The 18,352-nt window shown below is 39.1% G+C and overlaps 2 long non-coding RNA genes across 4 annotated transcripts; one reads left to right on the forward strand and one right to left on the reverse strand.

Annotated features, from left to right (window-relative positions):
- Positions 1-256: 256 nt before the first annotated feature.
- On the forward strand, positions 257-10,734 carry LOC123506761. 2 transcript variants are annotated; one of them, XR_006675507.1, is made up of 5 exons: positions 257-370; positions 4,748-4,865; positions 8,217-8,378; positions 9,293-9,385; positions 10,649-10,734. It is a non-coding gene; the product is annotated as an uncharacterized LOC123506761 (long non-coding RNA). The 2 variants fall into 2 exon arrangements; XR_006675506.1 differs by having other exon boundaries at positions 263-365.
- LOC123506762 lies at positions 9,376-15,743 on the reverse strand. 2 transcript variants are annotated; one of them, XR_006675508.1, is made up of 5 exons: positions 15,651-15,743; positions 13,307-13,427; positions 11,848-11,989; positions 10,626-10,777; positions 9,376-9,436 (listed from the first exon to the last, which is right to left on the reverse strand). It is a non-coding gene; the product is annotated as an uncharacterized LOC123506762 (long non-coding RNA). The 2 variants fall into 2 exon arrangements; XR_006675509.1 differs by having other exon boundaries at positions 9,390-9,436; positions 10,633-10,777.
- Positions 15,744-18,352: the final 2,609 nt, after the last annotated feature.

An 18,352-nucleotide genomic window follows, 5' to 3' on the forward strand; every position in this document is an offset into this window, starting at 1 on the left:
TTGTTTGCTTCAATCCATTTTGAGTAAGGAATAAGGTATTATAAGGTTAATTTCTCGTATAGCCTACACATATAAGCATACTACTACTCATGTTAATATTGAAATGTACCAGAGAGAGAGAGAGAGAGAGAGAAAAAAAACGTGAAACTCGAAAATGCCACTAAATATTTTACTGCTTCACAACTATAGTTCAAGAAGATTCATAGTTTCGAATAGCCATGAAATCGAGCCAACAACTCCCTTCACTCTAGTATGGCGTCTCTCTGTACCCGGAATGGACTGTCTGTTCTTTCTCCGTCATTTTTTTCCTCCAGCAATGCCTTGTGCTGAAGTTCTGTTGCAGTCCAGAAGTTAAGGACTTGAAGGTGAGGTGAGTTGAGTGAAGCTTTGGGGATTTTAGAGAGAGAGAGAGAGAGTGTGTGTGTGTTATTATATTTTGTCTTTTATTTAAGTTGGACAAAAAATTAATTTAGGTTTTCTCTGTAATAATTGTAAACTTTAATTTTTGTCAATAGACTACTACTACTACTACTACTACTACTACTACTACTACTACTACTACTACTACTACTACTGTGAGTGTGTGAGTGTGTGTGTCTTTGTGTTCGGTTGTTCGAAGGCAGATAAAAATTCGTTTGAACTTGCATGCTTGAATTTTTATGGGATCTTCATTGTGCGTTTAGTAAGATGTAGAATGTCTTAATTTTGGAGAGAGAGAGAGAGAGAGAGAGAGAGAGAGAGAGAGAGAGAGAGATGAGCCGGTAGGGAGGGGGATGTAGGGGTGGGAGGAAATCAGACGAGCGTTATCCTATTTTGGTCGTTAAGTAGAAGTTTCCTGTAGACTAATGGTTAGATGTACCTGATGAGTTGCAGTGAGTGAGTGAGTGAGTGAGTGAGAGATTGAGGGAGGAACAGGCAGATCGAGGGAAGAAAAAGAATGAAAGGACAATGGATGTTTGATAATCATTAGTTGTGTATTGAACTAGTATTAAGATCACTCGTTCGTAGTGGAATGGAACTTTTCGATTAATTTGTTAGAAGTAATAATGATTTTGGTTGTTTTACTCGTACGAATTTACTTTTAAACATCATTTCCTGTTCTATGCATTTACATTTTCTTTACCATTTTTTTTTTTTTTTTTCTTTTATCGTCTGATACTTTTTCCTGACATGTTATTCCAATGTGATGATTGAATCTTTACCCAGTGTGCGTGCATGTGTGGGTGTGTGTGGGTGTGTGGGCGCACTTGTGTGCTTGAATGCGTGTGTGGTCAGTAGTGGTGGGTAAGAACCGTAAACTAAAGTATTCAAGGAACCGGTTCCTTGGGCGGGCGGAAACTTCGGAACCGGTTCCGAAACCGGTTCCGCGTGGAGTCGGTAGAGCGCGGCCGGTGAATACCGAATACCAGTCTCGGAACCGCCAGCATGTTGCTTGATGAATATCAGGTGCGTTGGTGATTCCGAGACTGGTATTCATCAGCCCACGGAACCGGTTCCGGAATCGTTTTCTCGGGAGAATCAGTAGAGCACGGCTAGTGAATACCAGAGTCTGGATCCCCAACGCATTGCTTGATGATTACCAGGGAAGGGTGTAGTGTCCCAGGATTCATCTAGATTACTGGCTGGGATGATCTTAGAATACAAAGTACTGACTCCCGGTCCTAAGAGACTTATAATCTGTGATGGATACTGAATGACAGTGAGTGTAAATGGATGCACGGTTCAGCTAATGATATACTCTTATCTCACACAGGATTCCTTTAATAATATACATGCTTGGTGCCATTGTCTTAGTAGGTTTGAATGTGAAAATTATTTTTTCTAATACCACAAATTTAGGTATTATCTCGATATACGTATACGCCTTTAACACAATGTTCTAGAAAAATCCTTGGTGCCTGGAAAAAAAAAAAATCATTCGATAGAAAAATTACTGTATATTCAGCAAATAATGAATTGTGTGTGTAGGCAAATTGTTTTCATTTTAATCATGAGAATGACGGTCGCGGGTCCCACTCAGTTCAGCAGGCTTAGTTCTTATGACGTCGTTTTATTATTATTTCCATCACCCTAGCATGGGTATTAGGTAATTTTTCATTGATTGATTTATTCTTAAGCTTTCCTGGATTTCTATAAACAATTATTTTTTATTAGTATTGATATTTTTTTTTTTTTTTTTTTTTTTTTAGATATTAACATTATAAACACACTCAGGTTCTCATACACGCTTCATTCACACAGGGATCCTGCTCCTATCTGAAAACTATTGTCGTTTGTCAGGGCATGGGGAGGGAGGGATAACTCACAAGCACTCAGGGTGGCTACGTAGCATCACTACGTTTTGCACATATACATAGAGGGAAAACATTCACATCACATCACGCAAGACTAAAATCATACACACTTTCGTAGTTTTATTAATACATAATATTGTTGAAATATTTACAGTGCAAAATGAATATATTCACATAAATCACAACTCTCTGATTAAACTGATCTCAGTCAGGTAAATCATCAGTCTATCGATAGAAATAGAGAATGATTTTTTTTTTTTTTTTTTGAGGGGTGAAGAAAAGACAGCTAGCTAAAGAGAAAGTGGTGGGAAGAGAAGGGGTGAAATAAAGAGTGAGAAAGACAGTTTGTGGGCTTACCACATTGCTCTTTTTAACGTTTATTTCATACAATTTTTGTTTTATAATATATGTAATTGTAATGCAACCTCACATCACTTCCATACATAATTGTTTCTGCTGCAGCCACAATTGTCCTGCCAGAACCACAACTTTCCCTAGAACGCAGACTCTTGGGATTATATCCTGCTACAATGTCTTATTGTATTGTGAGAGAGAGAGAGAGAGAGAGAGAGAGAGAGAGAGAGAGAGAGAGGGCAATTTTATGTCTTCAGGTAATGAGAGAAATGAAATAGTCTGCCTTTTTAAGCAAATCGTTTCTTGTCCCGCGGGAGTTGCCAACACTCGCTGTACAACTAGATACGATTTGATATATAGTACTGCTTTTGACAAATAACCAAAGCTGAACACGATAACGAAGAGAAAGGTGCTACGATAACCAGTAAATCATTGTGATATTTTTAAAAGTATAGTATCTCATTGATAGATTTAGCAATAGATAGTTATAGACATTCATACTACTATACACACGTAGTGTCTTCAGACATACCTTCTGCTACATGTTGAAACGGCAGTATATAGTTAGTTGTCTTGTGGCGGCGGTGGTGGTAACAGTGGTGCCGGTGGTGGGCTACACTGACCCATACACACCCACACAGAGCCATAAACACTCAAAAAACACTCTTATATACCGAAAACACTCGTAAACACACTCAAAACACCCCCACACATATTCAGAACATGTCTACACAAACACACACACCCACACACACACCGAAAACACTCGTAAACACACTCAAAACACCCCCACACACATCCAGAACATTACACACACACACACACACACACACACACACACACCAAAAACACTCGTAAACACACTCAAAACACCCCCACACACATCCAGAACATTACACAAACACACTCGTAAACACACTCAAAACACCCACACACACACACACACACACACACACACACACACACACACACATATACAAGTGAAGTGAAGTGAAGTGAAGTGAAGTGTTGCTATATTAGCGACCGCTGTTCACGGTGTTGCCTCCGGACCACCTCCCCCGGCGGTCCCCCAGTCATTATCTTCCCCCGGGCAGCCTGCGGGGTCAAATACTTTTTTTCAAATATTTCCTAACGGTAATATTACGCTTCCATGGTATGTTTTTATGGTTTCTATAAATGTTTCGTTGTGTTTAAAGTGTTTTTCGCGCCTGTATTGTGTAAATATGTAGCGTTTAGTGGTGTTTTATGGCGTATGTTAAAGGCTTTTTAATGGTCAAAATTTTCAATTTCCTATTGTTTTTTTTTCTATTTGAAGCTACAAGTAAGCCTTTATGATACCAAAGAATCGTCTATAGTCTTTTAAGTGTGAAATCAATCTATTTAGAGAAATATGTGGATTTGCAATGGTGTTTGGTGCTGTTGAATAAATGTCTTGCTTTTCTTTATTTTATTTGCTCACGTTTCTGCTTCTCGGTCTAACTCGCTGTAGAATGCCTTACAAGATAGCTAAGACTCCGTGAAATTTGGTAAAGTACTCGTTAAGTAAAAATGGCTTGACTTTCCAGGATGTTTTAGGAAAATTATTGTTGAAAATGTTTTATACTTTTAACGTAATTAATTTAGACATTTTTTAAAAACTAGTTGAGCTGGAGATATTTTGATATTTTGAAAATTAGTTTAAATATTTATCACATCATAAAATGTCATGCATTCGGCCGTGGCTTCGTTTTTTCTAGAAGTCATTTTTTAAATCAAATTATTTACGTAATTTAGCCGAGTCACCCCCGTTCCCGTTCTCTGATGACCACAGCCCAGGTGGTGAATCATCATAGCCCCGGGCTGGCGCCTCTTTTTCAACACCCCAGTTCGTCAATATTTTGCCTAATATCTTGTGATTTCTACGTGTTTTCGTGTGTTTCTAGGTTCAGGTATGTCGATATTGGTAGCAGGAGGAAGAAGAAAGGATAAAATAAAGGAGGATAAGGAGGAGGGAAGGAGAAAGGGAGGAAGAAGAGCAGCAGCAGCCAAGCCACAATACTTAAGTCATCCTCTATTTCCTCAATATTTTGTCTAACATCTATTTTTTTATGCGTTTCTAGGCTCAGGCGTGTATATGGAGGCAATAGAAGGAAGACGAAGGAGAAACAATGGAGGAGGATGAAGAAGAAATGAGAAATAGAAGCGGAATAGGAGGTGGAGCCAAGGTGTGATATTTAGGTAAGTATCCCTTTTAATCTTAACGTTCTTTATAATGCATACTGTTGGTTTTAGATATATTTGGGGTGTTTCGAGTGTGTTCAGTAGTGTTGCAGGGTGTTATGAGTATGTTTTTGAGGCATTTTGTGTGCTTTCATTGTGTTTTAGGCCTTTTAGGTATATTTTACGTACCTGGAGTATGTGGGTTGAGATGTGTTTCAGTATTTACATGTTTTGAGTGTTTTGGGAGCATTTTGATGGGTTGTATGGTATTGTGAGTGTTTTTGGGTTTATTTTGGGTGTTTTAAGCTGTGTGGGTGTGTGTTAGTCTTTTCGATGTGTGTGGCGGTGATTTGGGTTTCTAGTGAGTTTTAGGTGTGTTTGGGGGCATTTTGAGGAGTTGCATTGTGTATTGAGTGTTTTACGTTAGTCTTGAGTGTTTTAAATGGTTTGAGTGTGTGTATGGGGTGTGAATTTGGCGTATAGTGGTGTTTCTAGAGTGTTGTGTGTTTTGGTGCCAAAATTTTGAGGTGTTGCTTAGTTTTATGAGTGTTTTGGGTTAGTTTTGAGTGTTGTAAGGGTTTGTGTGTGTATTTGGATGGTTTGGGGGGATTTTGGCGGAAACTGGGTTTCTAGTGAGTTTTAAGTATGTATATTGAGGTGAGGTGTTGCGTTGTGATTTGAGTGTATTAGATTAGTTTTGATTGTTTTCAGTGGTTTGGGTGTGCATATATATATATATATATATATATATATATATATATATATATATATATATATATATATATATATATATATATATATATATATATATATATATATATATATATATATATATATATATATATATATATATATATATATATATATATATATATATATATATATATATATATATATATATATATATATATATATATATATATATATATATATATATATATATATATATATATATATATATATATATATATATATATATATATATATATATATATATATATATATATATATATATATATATATATATATATATATATATATATATATATATATATATATATATATATATATATATATATATATATATATATATATATATATATATATATATATATATATATATATATATATATATATATATATATATATATATATATATATATATATATATATATATATATATATATATATATATATATATATATATATATATATATATATATATATATATATATATATATATATATATATATATATATATATATATATATATATATATATATATATATATATATATATATATATATATATATATATATATATATATATATATATATATATATATATATATATATATATATATATATATATATATATATATATATATATATATATATATATATATATATATATATATATATATATATATATATATATATATATATATATATATATATATATATATATATATATATATATATATATATATATATATATATATATATATATATATATATATATATATATATATATATATATATATATATATATATATATATATCCTATGTTGTGACGTCATAGGATATCTACCATTCAGAACACAAAGAAATGGTGATATGGCAATACTAAATCGGTCCCTGTTATTGGCCAATGACCATTATGAACGAACTTTCAATATTATTCTTGCAATTTCTTTGAATAATGGATACACATGATTGCATTAAACTTTAATTCGTTCATCTATAGATACTGGCATTTGCAAGGATTCCTAAATAATATTAATAACTTTCTTATAAGTAAGCACTATATAGTATACTATTAGTGTTTTGTGACTCTGCGTATCTACCATCTGTATTCATGTGGAACAGTTAAAGTGGAACCAGTTCCAAGAATTATAACCGGTGCCTGCCCAGCTCTAGTGGTTAGTTCCTTCTTCACCCTCCCTACCCTGTTGCCGGCTGTTTTTTTTTTTTTTTTCCGTCAGCTGACCCCGCAGTAGAATTACACAGTCGGAGTTGTGCTGACGTATGGGACGTCTCACTGTGTGTGTGTGTGTGTGTGTGTGTGTGTGTGTGTGTGTGTGTGTGTGTGTGTGTGTGTGTGTGTGTGTGTGTGTGTGTGTGAGGTTACCGTTATTTCCTACATGCAAACCGGTTCATTCTTAGTTTTACACTGCTGTATGTTGGTATTAATGCGTTTCACTTTTAGTTAGAAAGAAGGCAACTTCACAACATTTCTCCTTATTGACCTCATTTACATATACAAAAGATGTTATTTGACTCGTTCGTTTTTCATACAGTAGGAAAACCATGCAACATTATCGGAACAAATTTACAAACCAGCTAGGACATTGGGACAGTGGTTGAAAATCTACGAGTTCTTGGGTGGATGATAAAAGCACTGAAGCCTCGCACGATCAAATATAAACGTAACCTCTATTCTGAATACCCTTGAACCTAATGCGAGCACTGTCTAAACGAGTATCCCATGTGCTGTCAAATGTGCACTAACAGAAAATGATTCGGCAGTTTCAGGGGAGACTAAGGCAGTGGGTAGAGGGGTCGATGTATACGATAGTTATTTGCTGCAAGTATTCCACTGTTAAATGCCAACTTTCTGCACTACGATGTCCTATGTTGGTACTACGATACACCTGTGTGGTTGTTGAACTCTCCAGTTGATTAGTAATAATGTGGGATGGAACTTTATTAAAAATTGTGCGTTTTCTTGGAGGAAAGGTAAAACTTGATACTGTAATTTGGTAACGCTTAATATGGAGGTAACAGTTGTGTGTAATGTTTCATGATAATTATGTGGTGTGATGATTGTTATATATATCAGTGTCAGTACTAATGATTTCCTCTCTTCGTTTGTCTTATTCGACGACGTACTGACTTAATTGACTGATCTATGCGTTCATGTTCTTGTCTATCTATTCGTTTGTATAGTCGGGCCCTTGATTGGGAGTAGCTTTTCTACCTATGATTCTAACAAAAGTAAACATATCCTTTTTTCATGGCAGCTGTCATTGGCTAAAGCTGACTGACGTGTATCATAGGTCTGCACACTCGCACTCACATGCACACAAACACGTACGCAAAGGGGGGAGGTTTGAAATGCGAGTTAGGTGGACATGATAGAGAGGTTATGAAAATGTAGAAACAAAAGGGAGGTGGGGACGGGGATAGTGGTCGTGGTGGACATTAAGTGGAATTGAGAAAGATATGTTTTGATATGTCACGACATCTAGCCAATGATATTTACTTTTAAAATCCCTTGAGTTGACATGTTCCTTTAGGTAAAAGTGATGGTAGGAAGGCTGCTTCATCAAGTAAGGAGCCGTCTATACATTCATCAACTCTTCACCAGGTCGATGTGGCTGCGATGAGGACAGTGCAGAACGGGCGGAGTTCTTAAACTTTCACCCGCCAGCTGTTCAAGGTCCACGGCGCTGCTGGGTCTTGGTTATGCTGATGATACTGCGAGTCTTCCATGCGAGTATTCGAAGTTTAGTGTCGTGGCTGAGCAAGGGTAATGTATTGTCCTGAGAAATACCTACTTTGTGGTGTCTAGTATTGTTCGATTGGCTGATGGCACTTGCTTGTTATGTTGTAGCAGCAGGTGTTTTTACTTGGCTAAAACTGAAGTAGAAACAAATTAAATGCCCGCTCACTCTTTTCTCGTTCATTAGTTTTCTTTGAGAGTTATCAATTTTCAAGAGCGAGAACAAAATATTGCAGTCAAGATTAAACATAACTAAATTTAGCACCGTTTACATTTTTTTACTCGGAACAAAGGTAATGTATTGTTTTTTTTTACTTGGAACAAAGGTAATGTAGTTTTGAGAGAGAACTTTGTGGTGTCCTTTGCATTGTTCGATGGCTGATGGCACTACCTTGTAACATTTGTAGCGCAGGTGTTTTTACTGAGCCAAATATTAAGTATAAGCAATCTAAATGCTCGTTTCTTTTTTTGTTCAGTAGTTTTCTTTGAGCCTTTTCAGTTTTCAAGAGAGAACAAAGTATGGCAGTCAAGATTAAATAACTTGTGATAAGATTTATACACAAGTTTACTTTTTTGTGAGTAAAATTCCAAAATAATTATCTTAGTTTATATTATTGGTAGTGTTCATCTTCCTGTTTTCTGCTTCTGAATATTTACTACTCCAGCAGTCTCTTTCTTTCTACTCGATAGCTATTCCTTCATCATGTCCCTTCCTAGTTATTCATTTGTCATGCTCCTTCTTATAGTGGTGCTTATAGTGCTCCAATCATTAGCTATAAAAGGAAAAGAACAATGCAGCTTAAAACGTTAATTTATTTCACAATTAGTAGTATGTACATCTGTTTCTTAAGTTTTAGGGTGGTAAGGAGTTTATAGGCTCTTGATTCAGGGTTATCATAGTTATACATTTAAAATTTCTTTCTACATATTATTTATTGCAGAGAATGAAAAGAACAAGAATGAAACCTGGCCAGACTGCATCTCCTCACCTCGGACACTGCCCTGAGAGGATGTGGTGACGGCTGCAGGAGTGGGTGGGTGGGTGGGTGGGTGCGTGCGAGGTCCATGTTGTGAATAGACTCGGACTGAAAAAAGAGTAAAGATGCACTGGAGAAAGAAATTAAGGATCCCAAGCAGAAAAGGTGAAACTAGGATGTGTAAATGTGAGAGGGAAGTTTGGAGATGTGTGCAAAAATTGAAGGAATGGAATGCAGACATGGTAGGAATAACAGACAGCTTAGCGATGCAGTACGAATGGAAGGAAATGTGTGTAATGGTAGAAAATGGCACAGAAATCACAACTTAGGAGGTGAAGCCTTTCTCCACAGAAAGGCGAGGGACCTGAGAGTGGAAGAGCTTAGTGAAGAAGATGGTGTGGAAAGGACCTGTTAGCTGCAAGAGTGGAGTACATGAATAGACAGACCTGAGAGGGTAGTGGCAGTGTCACTGGTAGCGTGCATGGCGATGGGTGGTGAGAGCATTGAGGGAGAAAAGCAGGACGTACATGTTAAAAATTGAAACTGATTATTGTGGGGGATATTAATGCACACGTAGGTATTTTAGGTGAAACAATGAGAATGATGAGATGCTTGATGAGTTTGTGAGTAAGATGAACTTGGATAACCTGAGACCTGAGTGAGACCCTGAGAGAAGGATGAGTGATTTCTTAAAAATTTGCTAGTAAATGAGAGAATGCATGAGACTGGGGATAGTTGAGGGAGAATATCTATAAGGTACACTTAAAGTAGAGAAGCTAGGAAGATGAAAGCCTGAATGGTGTGGATGAACAGTGATATATTTTTCGAGGATACGAGGAATGAAGCAGCCAGCCAGATGGGGTATTTTTGAGTAATTGAAAGAATGAGATGGAATGAAAGAGTGCGTTGGAGTAGTATACAAAGAGGGGTCCCAATATATATATGAACAATGTATGAAGAACTGGTTGATCATTTCTTCAGTGATAACACAGTGTAAGAGTCCCGCAGCAAAGTATACCAGTTGTGACATGACAGGATGAGATCGTGGGGAATGAGATGCAGAAGTGGAGGTATGCCAAAAAGAAATGAGATGACCCAGGAAAATGAGGAATGTCAGGGAGGAGGAGATGGGAAGGGAATAATAGATGTTAGTGATGCTACTAGGACTGTGTGGAGAGAGAAATGGAAGGATAATTTAAGCTGTAAATGAGTTGTTGGAGAGAATGTGTGCGCTACAGTGTCCAGATGTAGGAATTAATGTTGTGAAAGATGATTTTTTTTTTACCGGATTTACTACCCTTTACTTTTATTTCTTTACAGGAGTGACTGGTGTAGAGGACGATGATAAGATGAAGACTTGTCACTTCCCTGTTGGAGTGATGGGCGAAATGAAGAAAGCCGCCTCGTCATCGTTCTACTGCTCCTGCCATTGTGTTGCCCATACCATACCTTCAATTAACGTGAACAGTGTGTGAGACTCAATGTTAGCTAGCCGTGGTGCTGGTACACAAGCTGCAATGTTTTAAGTCCAAAAGACTCTACAACTCAATGAAAAAATTACATTTTATTTTTTTTTTTTTTTTTAATCAATAAAATTTTCATGCTAAAAAGTCTGGAGCTACGGAGACTTTTCGAAGTATTTTTAAACTGGAAGTATTTTTAATAAAATTTTCATGCTAAAAAGTCTGTAGTTTTTCTCCGGAGCCTTTTCGAAGTATTTTTAAACTGGCTTGCTTTAAAGCATGCCAGAAGTACTGTAGTGTGTCTTGGCCTGTTGTGCGACCTAGTCTTGGCCTGTTCAATGTCCTAGAATAGAGGAAGGACCCTTACCCTCCTCATTGTCCCCCCATATCCCCTCCCCTTGCTTTGCCTTTCCTGCTCCCTCTCCTATATTTTGCTTCCCCTTACACCCTCCCGACTCCCTCACCCCTATCTCTCGCCTCCCCATCCCCGCCTCCCTCTCTCTACTACCGACACCTCTATTACACGGCACTTGCTCCACATATATATGAGAGAGAGGGAGGGAGATATGTATATTTTTTCCCTCTGGTTCTACACACCTGCAGATAACGCCGTAATGCAGAGGTTTTGTATTCTGCATAGTTGTGCGCCACGTTCCATCATCGGACCTGCGCCTGTATTCAGAAATGCCTTCCCCTCTCACTACGACGATATTCCAAGGCCAGAGATAACTAGAGGCATTTTCTCCTTTTGATAAACTAGAAAGCTTTCCAATCTATTACCAGAACTATAGAAATACTCGTAACCCCTTCAATACCGTAATCCGTTTCCATATTCATTCTGGTTACTATTTGATGGTTTTATACAGCTTCAGAAACTTGTGTAGGGGATTAAAATACACGAGTGGAAGATTAAAATAAATAAGATTCTTGCTATTAATCTTCTGACCTCCATAGAGTCTTCCAAATGTCAATAAAATGGTTTAATCATACACAAACCAAGGTAGAAATGTGTCCTAGTATTGAAGGGGTTAAAACACGAGTATCTTCAACTAGAACCTTTGGGAAGCAGTGATGGTGAGGGAGCAAAGCGTCTCAGAATACAGGCACTGGTGTTTTCTACGTCTCCGTCAGTGTCCCTTACAGAGGTTTGTCCCGATTGGTGACGCTCCAGGCGGGCAGCACCAGACGCATCACACCACTGCAGAAACAATGTAAAGCAGTGATTATTTAGCTGCACTTCGCCTGTACAAATAAACAATACTACGTCTAAACTTTGAACACTGCTTAAGATTGTATACAACATGAGAATTTACAGGCACTTTTTATATACAATCCCGAATTATTAACATGCATTTTTAACCTGCAGCTTTGAAGTATCGAACTAGTACATTAAGGAGATGAGGGAAACGTATGGAAGATAACGAATATAAAGTTCTGATACTAAGATGAATGGAGACTGTGTGTGTAATTCACCACCTCGGTCGCCTGCTGGTCACCCAGCCAGTCTTACGGAGCGAGCTCAGAGCTCATAGACCGATCTTTGGGTAGGACTGAGACCACATCAACACACAACACACACCAGGAAAGCGAGGCCACAACCCCTCGAGTTACATCCCGTACCTATTTACTGCTAGGTGAACAGGGGCCACACATTAAGAGGCTTGCCCATTTGCCTCGCCGTTTACCGGGACTCGAACTCGGCGCTCTCGATTGTGAGTCGAGCGTGCTAACCACTACACTACGCGGTGTGGTGTGTGGTGTGTGTGTGTGTGTGTGTGTGTGTGTGTGTGTGTGTGTGTGTGTGTGTGTGTCCCATCTAAATAAAACCTCAAGCCGTCCGTCTCCACACCACAGTGACATGCGATAAGCGAGTCTCTCTACAACATCCCACTGCTCGGCTCAACACCCGTATACTCAAAGACAACTTCCCCATAAATTCAATGAAAAGTACTGTAGCTAACGTGGAGTCATGCACCGTCTCTCTCTCTCTCTCTCTCTCTCTCTCTCTCTCTCTCTCTCTCTCTCTCTATCAATCAATCTACCTATCTATCTATCTATCTATCTATCTCTGTAGAAATAAGAAAATCCTTAAAAAACCGAGGTATCTTCCATTGCAGATAGTAAAAAGTGGTGAAATAAACTTATATACAATAAGAAAAAGAAAATAATAATAATAATGATTCGTGAATTCAACACAAACTATAGAAACTTGCATGGGTGACAAGGCTAAACAACAACTGACGCCCGTAGCACACACTTCCCCCCCCCCCCCCCTCTCTCTCTCTCTCTCTCTCTCTCTCTCTCTCTCTCTCTCTCTCTCTCCAATATTACCACCACCACCACTACACGGCACTTGCTCTACCTTTTCCCCTCTCCCTACCTCATTCCCTTTCCGCCGCCATCACCGCCACCGCTTCTACCCTCTCAGCACCTCCCAACACATTTAAGCGCAAAAACTCAACTCCAATACCAATAACGGGACTCTGGGGCAGACACGCACTCATTGTACACATACTTCAATCAATATCGTCATCGCCATCCGTTTTTTTCTACGTCTCCATCAGTGTCCTGACAGAGGTTTGTCCCGTGTAAAGTTCTCCACATTGGTGACGCTTAACACGGGCAGCACCACACCACTGCAGGAACAATGTAAAGCACAGTCATTAATTGGCTGCATCTCGCCTGTACAAATAAATAATAGTACTTCTAAACAAAAGTTAACACTGCTAAAGATTGTATGAAACATGAGAACCTTATAGGCACTTTTTATATATAATCCCGAAATATTGCCATGCACTTTTAATATGTAGCTTTGAAATATCGAACTATATGAAGGAGATGAGGGGAACACACAGAGACGTTCCTTACAGTCATGGCAAACCAAACACTTCCTTGGAGACCCTGACTTACCCAAGAAAGCAAGGGCCCCCGAGTTCCAACAGATTTGACACAATCAGTCCCTGCACACAGTTCTGCTGTGACAAGGTTTAGACCTCATGAATTTGGCTGTCTGAAACACACTGAAGGGGCCCCATGAGTCAAACTCGCAGATCCCCTGCCTGCCTCTAACTTGTCACTTGAGTGACATGTTAGTGAGTTTACGACAATGTCGCATGTCCACGGGATCCCATACAGTTTTTTGCTTGGGGCCCCAGGGAACTTTGAAACGCCACTGGGAACATATGCAAAATAAGGAATATAAAGCTTTGACACAAGATGAATGGGATTGTGTGGTTGCGCGCGCGCCATCCCACTGTCTCCTCGCCACAATGACACATGCGTAAGCGGGTCTCTCTACATCCAATTACTCGGCTCAATACTCCTATATTCAAAGATAACTTCCCCATAAATTTGATTAAATATACTGTAGCTAAGGCGGAGTCATGCTCTCTCTCTCTCTCTCTCTCTCTCTCTCTCTCTCTCTCTCTGTGTGTGTGTGTGTGTGTGTGTGTGTGTGTGTGTGTGTGTGTGTGTGTGTGTGTGTGTGTGTATTTACCTAGTTGTATTTACCTAGTTGTAATTTTACAGGGCCTGGGCTTTACGCTCGTGTGGCCGTCTCCATATCTACACTTAACCAATTTTTCTTTAAAACTATATACACTCGTTGCTGACACCACTTTTTCACTCAAGCTGTTCCACGTCTCAACACATCTTTGCGGGAAACTATATTTTTTTAATATCTCTTAGACATCTTCCCTTCCTTAGCTTTTTACTATGCGATCTTGTGTGTGTGTGTGTGTGTGTGTGTGTGTGTGTGTGTGTTTCACTGTTTGATCTGCTGCAGTCTCTGACGAGACAGCCAGACGTTACCCTACGGAACGAGCTCAGAGCTCATTATTTCCGATCTTCGGATAGGCATGCGACCAGGCACACACCACACACCGGGACAACAAGGTCACAACTCCTCGATTTACATCCCGTACCTACTCACTGCTAGGTGAACAGGGGCTACACGTGAAAGGAGACACCCAAATATCTCCACCCGGCCGGGGAAACGAACCCCGGTCCTCTGGCTTGTGAAGCCAGCGCTCTAACCACTGAGCTGTGTGTGTATGTGTTTGATCTGCTGCAGTCTGACGAGACAGCCAGACGTTACCCTACGGAACGAGCTCAGAGCTCATTATTTCCGATCTTCGGATAGGCCTGAGACCAGGCACACACCACACACCGGGACAACAAGGTCACAACTCCTCGATTTACATCCTGTACCTACTCACTGCTAGGTGAACAGGGGCTACACGTGAAAGGAGACACACCCAAATATCTCCACCCGGCCGGGGAATCGAACCCCGGGCTTGTGAAGCCAGCGCTCTAACCACTGAGCTACCGGGTGTGTGTGTGTGTGTGTGTGTGTGTGTGTGTGTGTGTGTGTGTGTATGTAAAACTAAGTGAGAAAATCCTTAAGAAGCCGAGGTATCTTCCACTGCAGATATTAAAAAGTGGTGAAATAAATAAACAAAATAAAGATTAAGGAATCAGTGAATTCAACACAGAAAACTACAAACTTCACGGGTGACTAGGCTAAACTCCACCACCTGACGCAAGTGCGTGCGTACGCACTTCCCTCCCTCCTACCTCCCGGCCCTCTCTCTCTCTCTCTCTCTCTCTCTCTCTCTCTCTCTCACCACTACTACCAACACCACCATTACACGACACTTGTTCCAGCTTTTCCTCTTTTCCTGTATCTCTCTCTTGCCTACCTCACTCCCCTTCTGCTGCCATCACCGCCACCGCTTCTGCACTCTCACCGCCTTGCAACACACACATTTAAGCACAAAAACCCCCAACTTTTACACCAATAACGAGACTCTGAGATAGACACACACTAAGTCTATGCATAAGTAATTTATTCACTTTACCTGCTCAACCGTCTTGCTCAACACCAGGTAATGGAGGATAGTTTACGACGTTCCGCCAGCCACACCTCTCTTCTTCACTGTCCAAGTCACTCTGGGTGTCCTGATGAAACTTGAAGATCCGTGACGTAGGATTCGAAACACTGACACACACACACACACACACACACACTCTCTCTCTCTCTCTCTCTCTCTCTGGTAATATATGTAAACATATCGAAAATCTAATGACAAGGTAATATATTAATGGACACGGACATATATCTGTAGCCTACCTACTAAGAAAATTCAAACATGCTTCGAAAGATTATGAACCTTGTACCGTACTGAGGATTGTGGGTAGAGACGATTGGCAGTGTCTGGGTAACGGCTGTGATGATTAGTAACTTAATCATTAAAAGTTAGTAATATTCCTACTTTATAAACCTTCCACTACTAGACAAAGTTTCCTAGTCTTATTGATTGGAGACGCATGATCCAGCTATTCTTTTTACTCAGTGCATCTCTTAATAGCCTTCCCAGCACTATAATGATTACTAGCATGGAGACGCAGTGGAAGAAAGATGAAATAGACGGTTGTTTCTCCTATCTACGCTACAGAAGGATTTACGAGAGCTTATCACAAAAACAGTGCCTGATAAGTAATGAGGATTATTAGTATGCAGCGAAAGGGTCAACAATATTGTGTCCATGTTTAAGAAAGGAGATAAAATCCTAACACACCTGTCAGATTAACTTCAATTGTGGGCCAATTAATGGAATCAATGATAGCGAAAAACATTAGGAAGCACCTAGACAAATACGGCTTGATAAATCACCCAAACATGGCTTTACGATGGGAAAGCCTTAGAAACTTGTTGAGTTTTTAGAATAAGTTAATGAGGCGGCAGACAATGGTGATAATTACGACATCCTATACTTAGATTTCAGTAAAGTGTTTGACAAGGTACCACATCAGAGGCTCCTGAGAAAGGTTAGGCTGCACGGGACAGAGGGAAAATATTAGGCTGGATTAAGGCGTGGTTAGGCGATAGGCTACAGAGGGTAGTAATTAATGGATCTAATTCCGAGTGGGGTCAAGTAATTAGTGGGGTGCCACGGGGCTCGGTTTTAGGGCCATTGTTATCTATAATATATATTAATGACTTGGATAGTGAAGTTAGTAGTGATATTAGTAAATTTGCAGATGACACGAAGATAGGTATAGATTAATTAGGTCAGATTCGGATGCCACAGCCTTGCAGGCAGATATAGACAGGATGAACGAATGGACAGACAAATGGCAGATGTAGTTCAACATTAACATGTGCAGGGTACTTAGCATAGGTAGAGGAAATCCACACAATAGGTACATGATAAATAACGAGGCACTAAGAGGTTCAAAGTCTGAAAAAGATTTAGGAGTCATAATTAGCTCCTATCTTGGTCAAAGGAAACAATGGATAGAGGCTGGAAATAAGGCAAATAGAGTACTGGGATTAATTCTTAAGAATGTTAAAAACAGAAGTCCTGAAGTAATACTAAAATTATAATTGGCGCTGGTCAGGCTACATGTGGATGCGGTACAATTCTGGTCCTCACATTTTAGAAAGGATATAGCTTAACTGCAGTCAGTGCGAAGGAAGATGTGTAAAAAGATGCAGGGGATGAGGGACATCCCTATGAAGCGAGATTGAAGGAACTCAATTTGCATCCCTTAGAGAGACGTAGTAAGCTAAGAGGGAACCTGATAGAAGTATTTAAGTGGTATAATGGTTTTAACAAATGGGACATGAGTGAAGTTCTTAAGATCAGTAGCAGGGACAGAACCAGAAATAATGGGTTTAAGCTTGAAAAATTCAGGGTTAGGAGAGAAATGGGAAGAAACTAGCTCAAACAGATTGGTTGATGAGTGGAACGGACTCAGTGGTCATGTTGTTAGTGCTGAATCAATCGGGAGCTTTAAAAGATTAGATAAATTAAAGGATGGGGATGATAGATGGAATTAAGTAGCTTTTCTCATGTAGGGACTGCCACGTGTAGGCCTGACAACCTCTTGCAAATTCCTTCTTTTTTTATGTTCTTATATTCTTATCAATAGATGACTGTAAGTAACATTGAGATTAAGTTAAGTTGCAAGACGTAAAGATGACGTCGCCACGCACCTTAGATCTCAAGCTTCTTATTTTGAAATCCTCATTGCTCTCATATGCAACGTTTTCAAAGCCCCTGAGGATGATAAACTAATTTGTCATGGTTTTCTCGTCCTGCTGACGCAAAATCTTGCTTAAACTACCATTAAAATCATAATATCAATCATGAAAACCTCATGAATTTCCACTAGATGCTGATAAAAACTATCTTCAAAGAGCAAGAAGATTATTAGCTAATTTGTCACTGTTTTATTGTCCTGTTTACGCAGAACCTTCTCTAAATGATTGCTTAAATCGCTAAAGCACCCTTGAAAACCTCAGTATCTACTACTAGAGCCAGATGAAAGTCAAGATAAGGCGATACTGACACTCTGGTGCATGAGATAATCCGTGGGTTTCTGCATCAACGTGTAGCGTGAAGAGTCTTACCGCGGCTTGCAATCCCTTAGCTTACTCATCCTCGTATTTCAAGCTCTAAGCTTCCCTTGGTCACCGTGAGTGGAGGGGACATACATTCACGAGTATAAGAAAGTATTTGAAGCTATTCACGTGGGCTAGGTAGGGTATGGAGGG

Source organism: Portunus trituberculatus, chromosome 20 (genome assembly GCF_017591435.1).
Source record: "Portunus trituberculatus isolate SZX2019 chromosome 20, ASM1759143v1, whole genome shotgun sequence".
NCBI classification, from domain to species: Eukaryota; Metazoa; Arthropoda; class Malacostraca; order Decapoda; family Portunidae; genus Portunus; species Portunus trituberculatus.